General features: G+C 40.0%; 1 long non-coding RNA gene across 1 annotated transcript in view; it reads left to right on the forward strand.

Moving 5' to 3' along the window:
* Positions 1–13,584, forward strand: part of LOC310704624 — a 538,844-nt gene that overhangs the window by 509,723 nt on the left and 15,537 nt on the right. Inside the window, exon 5 of the long non-coding RNA XR_014524929.1 lies at positions 12,369–12,416. This is a non-coding gene — a long non-coding RNA (uncharacterized lncRNA). The remainder of the gene's footprint in view (positions 1–12,368; positions 12,417–13,584) is intronic.

The raw sequence follows: 13,584 nt of genomic DNA on the forward strand, positions 1-13,584 counted from the left end.
GACTTAGGATCTCTTTCCCATTTGAAGTGCACCAAGAGGGTAAGTAAGCTAGGCACTTCTGAGTGGTCACTCCTTTGTTCTGGAAATTCATACCTATTCAGAAAGGCTGAAAAATCTTTTTAAAGAATCAAATCAGGTCAGGAAGGGCTTCTATATGAGCTGGTTTTACTGAATGTCAGTTGATTTTTCTTTGTCAGAGATAAGAGTTTAAACTATAAATTCTAGCTCCAGCAGGCTTTTTTTCTCCCTCACCTGTTTTCTTTCACTAGCAATTTTATTAGGAGCTGTGTGTGTGTGTGTGTGTGTGTGTGTGTGTGTGTGAGAGAGAGAGAGAGAGAGAGAGAGAGAGGTGGGGAACCAGCTACTCTAGCAGAACTGCTGGGAAGCCAGCTCCATCAGGCTCCTTTCTCTATCAACTGTCATACAGATAAAGGCCAATGAACTAAAGCCAAATCAAAACAAGAGGGAGGTACTATTGATAGATGCCATCTCTGCTCAGGGACGTGGTGTTCAGCTTTGTCTAGATGGGACTGTGGACCAGGTCTACAGCGTGGGTATGTGATCCAGTCTTATTGTTGCAAGCCCAAGTGGCTCCTGTTCGTGAAGCACTTTGCATTAGTTGAAGTTGGCTTGCCAGCTGCAACAATACTGAAAAAGTGATAGCCTAGTCATTTTACTGATGCTAATACCCATTTGGATGACAAGTATTGTACCCCAAGCTTTTCTTGAAGACTCTTTGGAAACTGTAATTCATTCAAAACACTGGCTGTGCTTTTAACCGGAATTTTAACTCACTAGGCTGCCGCCTTTTGTTATACTTGTTGGAAATGTTAACTTACTGTTGCTTTGTTTATTGTATTGGAAGCTGTTCTGTAAACTTAATGTTGAAGAGTCGTGTGTGTGTGTGTGTCCAAATGTTTAAAATCCTATTTCTTGTCACAAATGCATTATCTGTAGTGGAAAAACTAGCTTGATAGGTAATTATAAAACCATAGAAAAGAATTCCCCTTCCTGCTTCTAGTGTGTAGTGTGTAGAGAAAACCCTTTTTCTTCAAAGTACTGTAGACAAATGATGGTAGCCTGAAATAATTTCCTATTGAATATAATGTTAGTGCGTGACAAAAGCCAAGGGCTGATACGCAGAGTCAATACATCTGCAGCATACTGATATGGCCTTCTTTGGGCATCCTGATCCAAAGGTAAATATGAATAAATGAAATTGGCATAAATAAATTTCAGCTTCAACACCAAGAGTCCTCTTTCCCCTCACCACACACAAACACACACACACTCAACTGCAGTACTTCCAATTAAAAATAGATCATGGAATTAATAGCAAGGCCTTTCCAGTTTTCTTGACTTATGGAAATTGCTATTGAGGTAGAAAGGAAGATGGTTCAACATGGTTCTTGCTCCAGGACATCACTGAACAGATTCATCCTCTTAAATTTGTATGTCTTTTCAAAATGGAAAAACACGCACTTTTGCCTCCATGGAAAACATAGTGGAATAGTGGAGAGGCAAGAAAATGGCAAGCAACAACCATATCTCCTGGCAACAGAATGTGGCATTGCATGGAAACTTTGGGGAGGGAGGGACAAAAGCCAATGCATATGCTCCCAGTCAAGTTATTGATACAACTAGGGATATGCCAATATTTTTATTAGAAGTATATATTGCCGTGCCTCCCTCCCCCAATTTTCCTACAATGTATTTTGGATAATGCAGTAGATGAACATACTGACAACCATTCATGTTACTGAGACCCCTAGCCCAAGTGTCCTTAGACTCCGCCTTCAGACAGTCCTGCTTAACATGGGAAGGTTGTGGGTGTGAAGACACACAGGTGGTTTGGGGGGGGGGAGGCTGGAATCTTATGATGACGGGTAATATAGAAGTCAAACAAACAAACAAAATAAGTAAATAAATCCCATTTAGGAATAATGCCTGAACAGCGATACTGTGTTGGAGCAATTACAGAATCATTAACAAGTAGACAAGCTAGATGTACTTAATATCTATTGGCACAGCTAAGTCTTTTGTACCTGAAAGCCGGAGGCAAGAATGGTGGGGAGGCAAACTGCAGTATTTCTAAGACTTATTACAATGATCTTGTGCTTTGCTTTATTGATTTATGGGTTAGGACACCCACACCCATTCCCAACATAGTCTAGACTTGTTAGTTGCAAGTAAACATAACGCAACACAGGAATGAAGAAAACATTTTATGTTTTACGTCTATGCAGTTCATTGTTGTGTTGATTTGTTCAGACTAACCCCCCCCCCCATTTCAAACATTAACGTCTGTCACACATTTCCAAAAAGAGATACGAAGTCAGAAGGAAGTCAATAATAAAAAGTGTTACACAAGTGATTAAAAGAGAGCAGTTTGCCCTCATACTTTGCAATGAAGACACAAATGGGTTTAATAAAGGAACATGTTTGTTGGTTTTATTTGTGCTTAATTGTATAAAATCAAGATTAAAAATGCCATTTCACATGATTTTAAAGTGCCCTTTTGAGTTCATTACCCCATAGTAGAAATGCCTGTTAAAAATTCTCAGGACAGAGCCTTCCATTCTGAACTGCACACTGCTGCCAATCTCCTTCCATGATTCCCATATGTTACAGCCTTGCGCTGACCTCCCCCACCCCCAATCTCAAAAAATACTTGTCTCTTTAAAAAAACAACACACCTGTTCTTTCATATGGCTCCGCTTCCCTTCATCCCTGTATTGAGGTCAGTAGAAAGTGTACTCTTACAGCAAAGGCAAAATCCAGGATTTGGGGGCTTGCTGTTTCATGATGTAGCGTTAGATAGAACTGCACTTTTAATTATTTAAGCTTGACTTTTGATTGCTCAATGCCTTGGAGAAACTCTTGCACTTCTGCTTGCTCTTTTAACAGCAACTGTGCCAAGGCTCAGAGCTCAGAAACATCCTTGCCTGCTGACAGTGGAATAGCAGGATGTGGAATGCAGAAGTAGTTTCAAACAGCTGTGCAGCTCTTGAGATACTTTTAGAATAGTTTCATTCTGTTATCATAGTGTACTCTGTGTTGACGTTGCACGGTGGAACAATTGCCATGCCCACTGAAGACTGATCAATGACAAACCTTTACTTTGGCTCCATCTAGGTCAGGGGTCTGCAACCTTTAAGACAAAAAGAGCCACTTGGACCTGTTTCCGAAGGGAAAAAAACCTGGGAGCCGCAAAACCATTGCGACATTTAAAACAAATATATCTCTGGAGCCACGATCTGACAGCGGGCGGGAAGGTGACCCCCATGCGACGTCACAGCCAGTACAGCGCCCGCCACAGTGGGGAGTCTCGGGGCGCACAATGCGCCTCCTCCCCTTGCTAGTATCTACCCCGGAGCCGCGGCAAAGGTGTAAAAGAGCCACATGCGGCTCTGGAGCCACGGGTTGCAGACCCCTGATCTAGGTCAATGAGAATTAGTTTTTCAAATTTTTGAGATGCTTTTTAAGAGTGTGAGCAGATGTGGCCTTCTGAATCACACAACCTTTCTATTTCTTTTACAAAACCACACAGGAAACTGCCAATGGGTCCTACAATTATGATAATCTACTCTAGAGATTCTCTTGACATTAGAAATAATTCTACTTATATCTTTCTCAAGGCAATCGACTATTATCTTCTTTGTTGTGGTTGTACCATTTGTATCTCCCACTTCCTCCAATGTACTTAGAAAAAAGGGGGGATTCTTTCAAATTTTGAGATAGGTTAGGCTGACAGAGAATAAGTTGCTGTTATCTGGACCTGAAACTCCAGATCCTCATGCATTCACAAGGAAATATGTCACCATGCCAATATGATGCAAAAAAGTGGGGACTTAATTACCCCAATTATTGGTAAATTTCAGTATATAAAGCCCCTCTCACTGTTGGACATCTTCAGAAATTTCCTGTGTCTAGACTTGTTAACTAGCTTTGGTCTGTTCTTGTGCCAGAAATAAGTATTGTTCATCTACTCCCTCTAGGTTTCTCTAACCAGTCCCTCCCCGCAATTGAAGGATAGTTTACATGCTGACCTGGAGGAGATGACCCTCGTTTATTTTCCTCTACCCTGCTGCTTGATCAGCTTTATTTTGAAGCCCACCTTGAGGTGCCTTTCTGTGCTGGCTCCACATTCCCCGACCATCACCTCAGAGGAAATTGGGCCGACTCCATTACCCTTTTTACTCATGTTGATTTCCTAGGATTAAGGAACATCTTAACACACAACTTGGACAGTTTGCCTAACTGAATTAGTCTTTCACACATGCTAAATAAAGGGTTAGAACAGGCTTCCTCAGCCTCGGCCCTCCAGATGTTTCTGGCCTGCAACTCCCATGATCCCTAGCTAGCAGGACCAGTGGTCAGGGATGATGGGAATTGTAGTCTCAAAACATTTGGAGGGCCGAGGTTGAGTAAGCCTGGGTTAGAAGCATCTGGTGCACGCATGGAACTATCTTCAACACACATGAATCTGTCTCTTTCCTGGTTCTAACACACAAGCTCTAATTAAATGCTAAGGTTTACTGAACCCAGACATTCAGCACCCACAGACCTGTAACAATATGATATCTGTCACTGTTGGCTGCTGTAGTAGGGCAGAGCTGTAGAGGTGCCTTTATGATACCAGCATCGGTTTACTTGGAACCAGCTGGGGGGAGGAAGGGTGATGGGGGGGGGGACTGCACTGATGCACCAGCAGGAGTGCCACATTTGCTCCACAAGTGCTACCCAACCTTGCCTCTATCCTGCCCCTGCCCCTCCCCATCCCCATCCAGGTATGCTGCAGTGACACCCAATTTGGGAGAGCAGCACCATATTATGTTGGCCACCACGGATCTCTCTACATGGTGTTGGGGGTCATCTCTTCTGCTCTGGTAGTAGTGTTATAGCTCATCCATATTTTGGCTTTTTATATGTTAGCCTATTATTATTATTATACCGCCTTATACTTGGAGGTCTCAGGGCAGTTCACAGAATAAAACTAAAATAAAAACCACAAAATACATAATCAAAATAAAAACAACCCAACCCAATAACCCCCCCCCAAAAAACCCCCACACATTTTAAACGGGCATAAGATCCTCACAACATTTAAAGTAAGTCAATTAACAAACCTGGACAAGAGCCACTTGTTGGAAAGCCCATGATCTCAGAAATGTTTGCAGCAATATTTATTTATTGGCAACCAAATTGGACAGGTGCCTTTCTGATGCAAAGACAAAATAGCTTTGAAATAAGAGTGGGAGGTGGGGAAAGTAGCTTTGGTTGTTGAGCAGATGTAATACTAGCGCTTCATCTTCTGTAAGGGAAAGGCCTGTATCTAATGTTGCAAACGAGTCCTCTCTGCTGAGTTTGATCTTCTTTCTTCTTGGTGGTGTTTCTACCGCTGATGCGCTTCCACCAGAACATTGTTTGTCCATCCCAGGGCCATCATGGCTTTCTAGATCAGCCTCTTGGTTAGAGTCTGTATATCTGTCAGGGTCTGGAAGGCTGCTTGGATCAATTATTATTGTTGTTGTTCAATTATTATTATTACTATTACTATTATTTAAATTTCTATACCGCCCTTCATCTGAGGATCACAGGGTGGTTTGCAATACAAAAATGCCTAACATATTAGCAAACAAAATAATAACCCCTCTCCACAGTTTAAAATGCCATATATTGTTTAGTTAGGCAAAGGCCTGGGAGAAGAATGTTTTTCCCTGCATCTTTGAGCCCCCAAAAGAAGGACTCCAACCAAATGACAGTGTGAAATCATCCCTGTTTAAGTCTTCGTTTGTGCTGGGATACATTCCAGGAAACTGGAATCTTTTTTTCCATACTAGGATTGAATGCTTGTATAGGTGGTGAAAAATGCTGAGTAGACGCAAAGAACATTTTGCTCATCACTTAGCAACTGCAACACGTCCCCATCATGAACTGAAACTTCCAGGGTAAAAGAAAATGGTAGTAGTGGCTTCAATTGGTACCAGTGTATCATTATTCAAATAAAGTAGCACTATATACTTCCATTACTAGCTTCAACGGTGCGGCTCTGTCCCAACTGCTGTGTATTCATACATGTGTGTGACAGGTGGGTCCATGCTACAGTTTAACCAATTAGTCTCACAGGCTTCACAGCGGTTCTTGTCTCTATGACTGCAAAGCAGCACAGCTTCTGTTCTGGAATTTGTCTCTGTTGGAATACTGTCCTTTTTGCAATGAACATATCCATCTGTTGCAACCATGTTGATCAGGCAAACTGACAAAGGCAGGAATAGCAAACCACCAGCAGCAGCATGTTCAGTCATGGCTGTCAGGGGCCTAACCATGAGTGTTAACACCACTTGTACTATCTCTTCTAGATCAAAACATGCATGGGGGAGATTTGAACCAGACTGCTTACACCACATCTCATTTTTGCTGGCAGCTTTTCACACTTCTTAATCCCAGAAAGAAAATGTTTCACCTTCTGCAACACCAGAATGCCTTTGGTCGTTTAACACTGCTGAACCCCACTGCTCCTTGCATAATGCTCTCCAGCGTGCTTGCTCATTGCTCTCTTTGGATTAATAAATCAAATTATTTCCTCCATTTAAACAGTCAGCTGGAGTTTAGAAAGTTTCCGGACAGAGATTTTTTTTTTTTGGGGGGGGGGGAATTATTGTTTGAAGTGAAGTTTGCATTCTTTCTCCCCTCCTGAGCAGTGCTTTGAAAATAATATAGCTTTTAGGACACTTAGGTTTTTTCTAAGATAGATGCTGTCTCTGTATTTTGTTGGATAGTTTCTGTTCAGAAAGGATTTAGTACTATGACTTCTTAAATACCCCCCCCCCATTTTGTTGATTGTTGTTGTCATGAGGCTCCTCAGAAATGATGGAGTCAGAACAATAAGGGCTTGCAATAAAAACAGCCCTCATTCACACAGAGGGACACTGTTGTTTCACTGCAGTCTGCAATTCCAAAAGAATGAACACGCGCACACACGCGCGCACACACACACACACACACACACACCCAGTTTCTGATCTGGATTTCTCTGGAAGATGTCAAATGGTGCTATTAAAAATACTGAAAATGAATGTGTGTCTTTAAAAATGCCAGGTGCAATTTGGTTTTCTATCTTCATCATGACTTAATGATAACAAAGATACTCATCAAATTCACACTATATAAATGAAAGATGGCTAACCTATGGCCCTCCAGATGTTATTCAGTTACAACTCCCATCATCCTTTATCATTGACAGAGGTGACTGGATCTGGCTAGGGACTCTGTCAACATCTGGAGGACCACAGGTTCCCCATCCATGTTCAGTTACTCTTTCATCTACTGAGCAATGGATAGAAACTCAATGAACCTTGAGTATTCCTGGAGCCCATTCCCACGATCAATATTTACATTAGGGTTATAACTTTTGATCCCCCCCAACCCATTTCCTGCATCATAAAGAAGACTAATATTTCTCACTTGTGAAAAAAGGTCACCCCAAAATGAAAAGTCGGAATCACCATATAGGTAACGTTACTACTCAATGAAAATGACTTCAAGAACTTTTCAGAAATATTGAAACCTTACATACAAGCATTGCGGGTATTGGAGAATCACTGGAAGCAGGAGCCATCCATTCTCCAGATACCAAGCAATAATCAGTGTACAGAACGTGCAATCAAATTGGTGTGGGAACTTTATAGTCTTGCAGCAGAAACAAAGAGAAAAGGCAAACTTGATTTATTCTAAGCAATATGAAGTGATGTACAACGTACAAAACATTGTACAAGTATTAGAAAATTTGCAAGCTCTATTTCTCCTGTATTATAATACATAATTATAATTATTATGTATATTTACATAATACATTATATAGTTTCATATACAAAAACATGATTTATTGATTCCCGGGTGACCTTTTTTCAAAAGGCCATTCCTTTGTTTTTAGGCAAAAGTTCATCTAAGCTACAGGAACATGAGGATGTCAAAAAGTTGTAACCCTCATGTACAGTGGTTTTCAAGATATTATAACTATATTTACAAGTTGTGCAGTTCAGGTTGGCTGTGCAGGGGTGAGGTAGGACAAGTGCCTAAAGTAACCCATTTGAACAAAAAGGTGCAGTTTCTTGGTGTTAAGGATGCCTGCTTGCTTTATTTGTTTGACTGTTTGTTTGTTTGGTGCATCAGACGACATCTGGCCGTTACAAGCAATCATCTTAAAGTACTGTTCTGATTTTGTCTATGGACTGAAAGAAACTCTTTGTCCTTGCTTATTATCATGGTAGGAAAAATTACTTCCTGGTTACACAAAGCTAAATCAGCTACAGTCAAAACAGGTACTGGAGAAATAGTTGCTACCATAGGTGCTACCCCAAAACAGACACTTCCCCTGACTTTCATAAAAACCTATTTTTTTGCTTTTAAAAAAAATGTACAAAGTATAGCCATATCAACAGCACTTAGCCAGGATAACTAAATGAGACCTCCAAGTCCAAAGATGGCAAAATATGTGTCCCAGATGCTGGGCTGAAAGAACTGAGGATGTCTTGCTTTCACAACTTGCATGTAAGCTTTCCAGAGATGCTGGTTGTCCAGTGATGCCAACAGACTCTGGCTGAGATGGATTTTGGTTTGATCCAACAGACCTTTTCTTGTATTTTTTATAACTTGCAGCTCATCCTAGCTGGGGCTTGACCACTATTTCCCACTCTGTTCTCTGTTCTCACTGGACTCTTGGGGCTCATGCTGACATGAGCCTTTTTTTCTTTCCAATTACAAAGCTAAGCTAGCATGTACACAAGTCCCAGGAAGCCAAGTGACAGGAGAAGGGAGTAGGATGGGAAAGCTAATACAGTGGTTTCACCAATTAACTTCCCTTTTCCCTCAACTGTCTCTACTCTCCCAGGCTTCTAAGCATGAGTGTCTCTGGGGCTGAACCAGCACTCAACAGAAGAGAGCTAAGTGGCAAAAGAATTAATCTGCTCTCTTTTCCAGCCATTTGCAGATTTTGAGCATCCAGACCTGGAGATCAGACATAGATATTCAATTCCAACACACCATATGGATGAAGAATTGACATACGCCAACCCTAGACATATCTAAATATAAAGGCTGCCACATCACAATTAATTGTTAATCGATACTTTCCTGGGCAGTTTGCATCCCTCTGATAAATTATTTACCATTTCCAATGCAATTATTCATTCTGATATGAGGTTGGTTTTGAGGCTGGCTTCCCAAAATGGCATTTAAAAAACATTATCACCAAGGAAAGCTGCAAATCTCATTGTTTTCCATGAAAACATAACTGCCCTATTATAGACCAAGTTGCACAACATGGCATCAGTTGCGACACACAGATGTGCTGTTTTTGAGCGGTGTCTATGAACCACATTTTACAGTGCAGCATGGGCACAGGGCAGCATTTACATTTTATTATGTTATATTTCAGGCTAATGAACCAACTCTTTTCTTAGTTCAGACTCCAGATGCATCCTAAAATGAGTTTGTAAGCTTTGATGTGTGTTACAGTAAAGGAAAACCGTAATGATGCTGTCTTAGAAATTTTGCCGTGACATAACTTTTAGCTCGAGGGAAAGACTTTCTCTGTTCTGTGTCATGCTAAGCATATCCAGTATTGTGCCTTCATCCACTTGATTCCAAATAATTTATCGGTCCTGTTTCATCAGCAGGAACAATGCAATAATCACTGTGGATGATTAAATCAACACATCGTTTCCTAGAAAGAATAGAATATACTGTGGGAAGAAAGGCACACAAATCCAGTGGTCTTCTTCTCATAGAGAGAAGATCTGATGCCTACCTCAACTGACATATTTCAAATGCATGGATACAGTGCACCAAACTCTCCTTTATAGCAAGTAGGTCAGCAGGATGGGCTCTTTCTAAGCTGGAAGGTGTTTTTGTTGTTTATACACATGAGACAGAATCCAGTATGTAATAGGCATGCATGAAGCCGCAGTGCAGGAAAATGAAGGATATGTGGGTCATTCAATGCATGTCTCCTGCAATGCTTTTGGACAACATTCAGGGTAAAGCTAACATTGAGTTTACGCATTCTTTTCTATCCAGGGAACTCTGATTCTGTCGAGTCCCCTGTAATGCCTCCATTGTTAATGTCCCAATATTTCTATGCAGTGAAATTAGAGGTACAAGCCACGGTTTAGACACATCCATTTTTTTATCAGTGGGGAAAAATATTGATTAATCCTTGATTGACCATTCATTTTATATTTGGCACATATGCAGCAGTCCAGTTTGTTCGCAGTTTGGATCCTTATCTCCCCACCTCACCCTCTGTTAGGTCCTTGACAAAACCAATTGTGCAAAACAAATGCTCTTTGTAGGTTGAGTATGAGAGAAAAAACATGTATGATGTAGTGGAAGGGTTTGTGGGTGAAGCAGCTTTGCAAAATGTAGCTCTGAGTAGGGTAACATTATTTATTTTGGGGGGGAAATTACAATGTGTCGTTTTAAAATTCAAATTTGGTAAACCACTTCTGTCCACAAGTGTGTAATGTGCAATCCTTTTCTTTCATATTTAGAAGTAAGCATCACTGAGTTCAATTGAACTTACTCCCAGCTAAGTGTATATAGGATTACAGCCTAACAGAGGGCGTTTCTGTCTTTTTCTAATGGACAGAAGCAGAAGAAAGGTTTCCCTTTTCTTTTGTTTTAGGCATTCATACACAACTTGCGCAAGTGGTGTACAGTAAAACAATCCACAAAAAATGGGGCAGTGAAACAATACAAATGTATTATGAAAGTGAACACTACTTTAACATGCCTGCTGGCAACAGCATGCCTCTAAGGCAGAACCACATGCTTTTAAAAAACAAACTAACTAAATTTTATTGAGTAAAAAACAGAGCCAAGCAAGCTAGCCAAACCAACCTTCTCCTTCTTGCTCCTCCAAGTCAATACCTTCCAGTCCCCCCGCCTGCTTTCATTAAAAAGCCATTTAATTTTTTGGAATTTGGGCAGAGGAGTATGGCACATAAGCACAAAGGTGATTAAAAAGACCCTTGACTAACTTTCCCCCAAACACACTGTGCTTTTACTTAGAATTTTAGTAAGGTAACAGGTGAAACAATTTTTTGAGAAAAATATATTTTAGGAAAAATAAACCAATTTTGCAGTTTCAGTAGATACCAATAAAAATAAATAAATAGAGACATATTCATCTAGTTGTGTTTCCAGTTGCTCTAAACAAGCTAATATTATCTATTTTCAGGTCCACTTCTGGGTCCCTTTGCAGCCTTACTCCTCCCTACTATAGGGTCTCAACTGTGTCATTCCAGCTCTCTTACTGTGTTTCAGCCCTTTTCCTGTCATGCATCTTGAATTATATACATTTTTTCACCCCCTCTTCTGATTTTTTAGCCAATTAGAGTGAGAGTTGAGGAAAGTCTTGGTTAAAATTTTATTTCGCTTTAATTGCCAGGTTTCCACAATGAACTTTTGACCCTTCTGTGCAACATATCCCATTTTAAACTTTTAAACCTCCTGTGCATAACTCCTCCCTATGTACCTTTGTGTGAACTCTTGCCCCTCCTGTACCTTACAGCCTCTAAAAGCAAAAGAAGCCATTTTATAACACCAAAACAAAGCACAAAATGGTGGGAAGGTTTCATCTGTTCACATTTTATTCTGTCGGAATCTCTTAGCCAGCCTGAAGCGCCCACATGTATTAATTACAAGACTAAAGCATTTGTATTTAAGTTGCATCCAGTCCGCTTTTCTTTGCAATAGAGTTTTGCTTTGTTTTGAGATTATTTGGGGAAAGAATAATTTAAGTTTGTAATCGAATATATGGCATTGTAAAAATATTGACCTCCAATGTTTGTGTAGTGTTCTTGTGTAGACCATCTCTATATATGAAGCACTTATGGGTTGTTTTATCAATTCATTATTCATTTCCAAAGAAGGTAAGGGAAATTGTGTATGAAAGTATCTATGCATCCATGGGTGGATGGATAAGGAACATAGGTCACTATAACTAAGTAGAGCTGAACAAGTCACTGACAAACCATAGGATATAATGAATTGCAAGCAGGTGAACATTTAACAGAAGGGCCAAACTAAATGTGACATGGGAGATGCATGCCCAGGTTTTCCTGAGGTTTTTAGGTAACAGTCATTGGCGGGTGGATCTGGTATTGGGACTAGGGTATAGAAAAATGAGTGGACCATTTTTTCTCTGCTTCACAAAAAGAAGAAGAAGAAGAAGAAGAAGCTGAAGAAGAAGAGTGCATCCCACATCACAGTGAAAAGCAATTATCATATGATGGGATAGATCTAGTAACTTGTTTGTCCATATTGTTTCATTTTTCATGTTGGTCTTTACCTTTCTTTCACAGGTTTCGGGGTGTTATACATGGAAAGGAACTTTTGGGCATGAAATTTCTGTAAGTATGTTGGCATGTTATGCTGGGGAAATAATTTCATTAGCTGACTGGTAATCCTGAAGAATCTACATTGAACAAGAACACTAACATTGCAATCATAGACACATAGACCTGGGAGCAAGTCCCATTGAACTCAGTATAACTTGTTACTGACTAAACTTATGTAGGATCATTCTATAAATTGCTATTACACGAGAAATCTTGAGTTAAATAACAAAACAAAATAAAACAAAACACTGTCATTTTCAAATGGATTTTGCTTTATTTAGTGGTTTGGTAATTATTCAGCATTGTTTTTAGATGACATTTTCTAACAGGCAGCATACTTTTGGAAAAGCCAGCGTTCCAGATCACATTCAAGCAGGCAATGGTAACACAAATCCTGTGATTTTCCTGTTTGTCTGGAACACAAGCTGTACTGTATCTGAGAAAACAAAGTATTAAAAATAGTCCATAGCATGCACTTCAAATGTTGTAAGGTATAAAATAACGTACACTGACGCCATTCTGTTATTTCTGAGTGTGGTAACCATGGCAACAGTGCTAGCAGTTTTCTCCCTTATTTTATAAAGCAAATATGAGTGTTTACACAAGAATATACAGAATGTATGCATATAATGCTGATAACATTCATGGATTTTTAAAATTATGGTTTTTGTGTGTGACCTACTTCCCCCTTATATTTTATGCAATATGTTCCTCTCTGTTCTTCCTGTCATTTGATCCCCTTCTCCATCATTTGATGTTTTGCCAAAAATAAGGTCAAATGTTTTTATTTGCTTTGGTGTATTGCATGCATTTGTGTGTCTTTATTTGTTAATTTTTTGCTCCCTGCTTTCCCCCCCCCTGTTACTTCCACCCATATGTTTTTCTCAACTGTTAATAGTTTCCATTTAAAACAAGCTCTAAAAGCTTATTGATTTATTGTATTTGGTTGTGTGAGTTCTCTTGTCAGCCCTGTGGAGAATTTTAGAACAGAAGCTTCCTGATGAGCTAGCATCCAAAACAATTTCGCCTGAAGCTTCTGGTGTCTCTCTGTTTCTTCACAGCAGAAGTGTAAAGTGTAAGGCTCGAAAGTTAACACTTTCTAGCTGCGGGATTTAAAAACTCTTCTGAACCTCAGAGAACACTTACTGAAGCTGTGGGTGCATTTTCTTCCCTTTCTAGA

This window comes from Podarcis liolepis (genome assembly GCF_965112155.1).
Source record: "Podarcis liolepis genome assembly, chromosome: 4".
NCBI classification, from domain to species: Eukaryota; Metazoa; Chordata; class Lepidosauria; order Squamata; family Lacertidae; genus Podarcis; species Podarcis liolepis.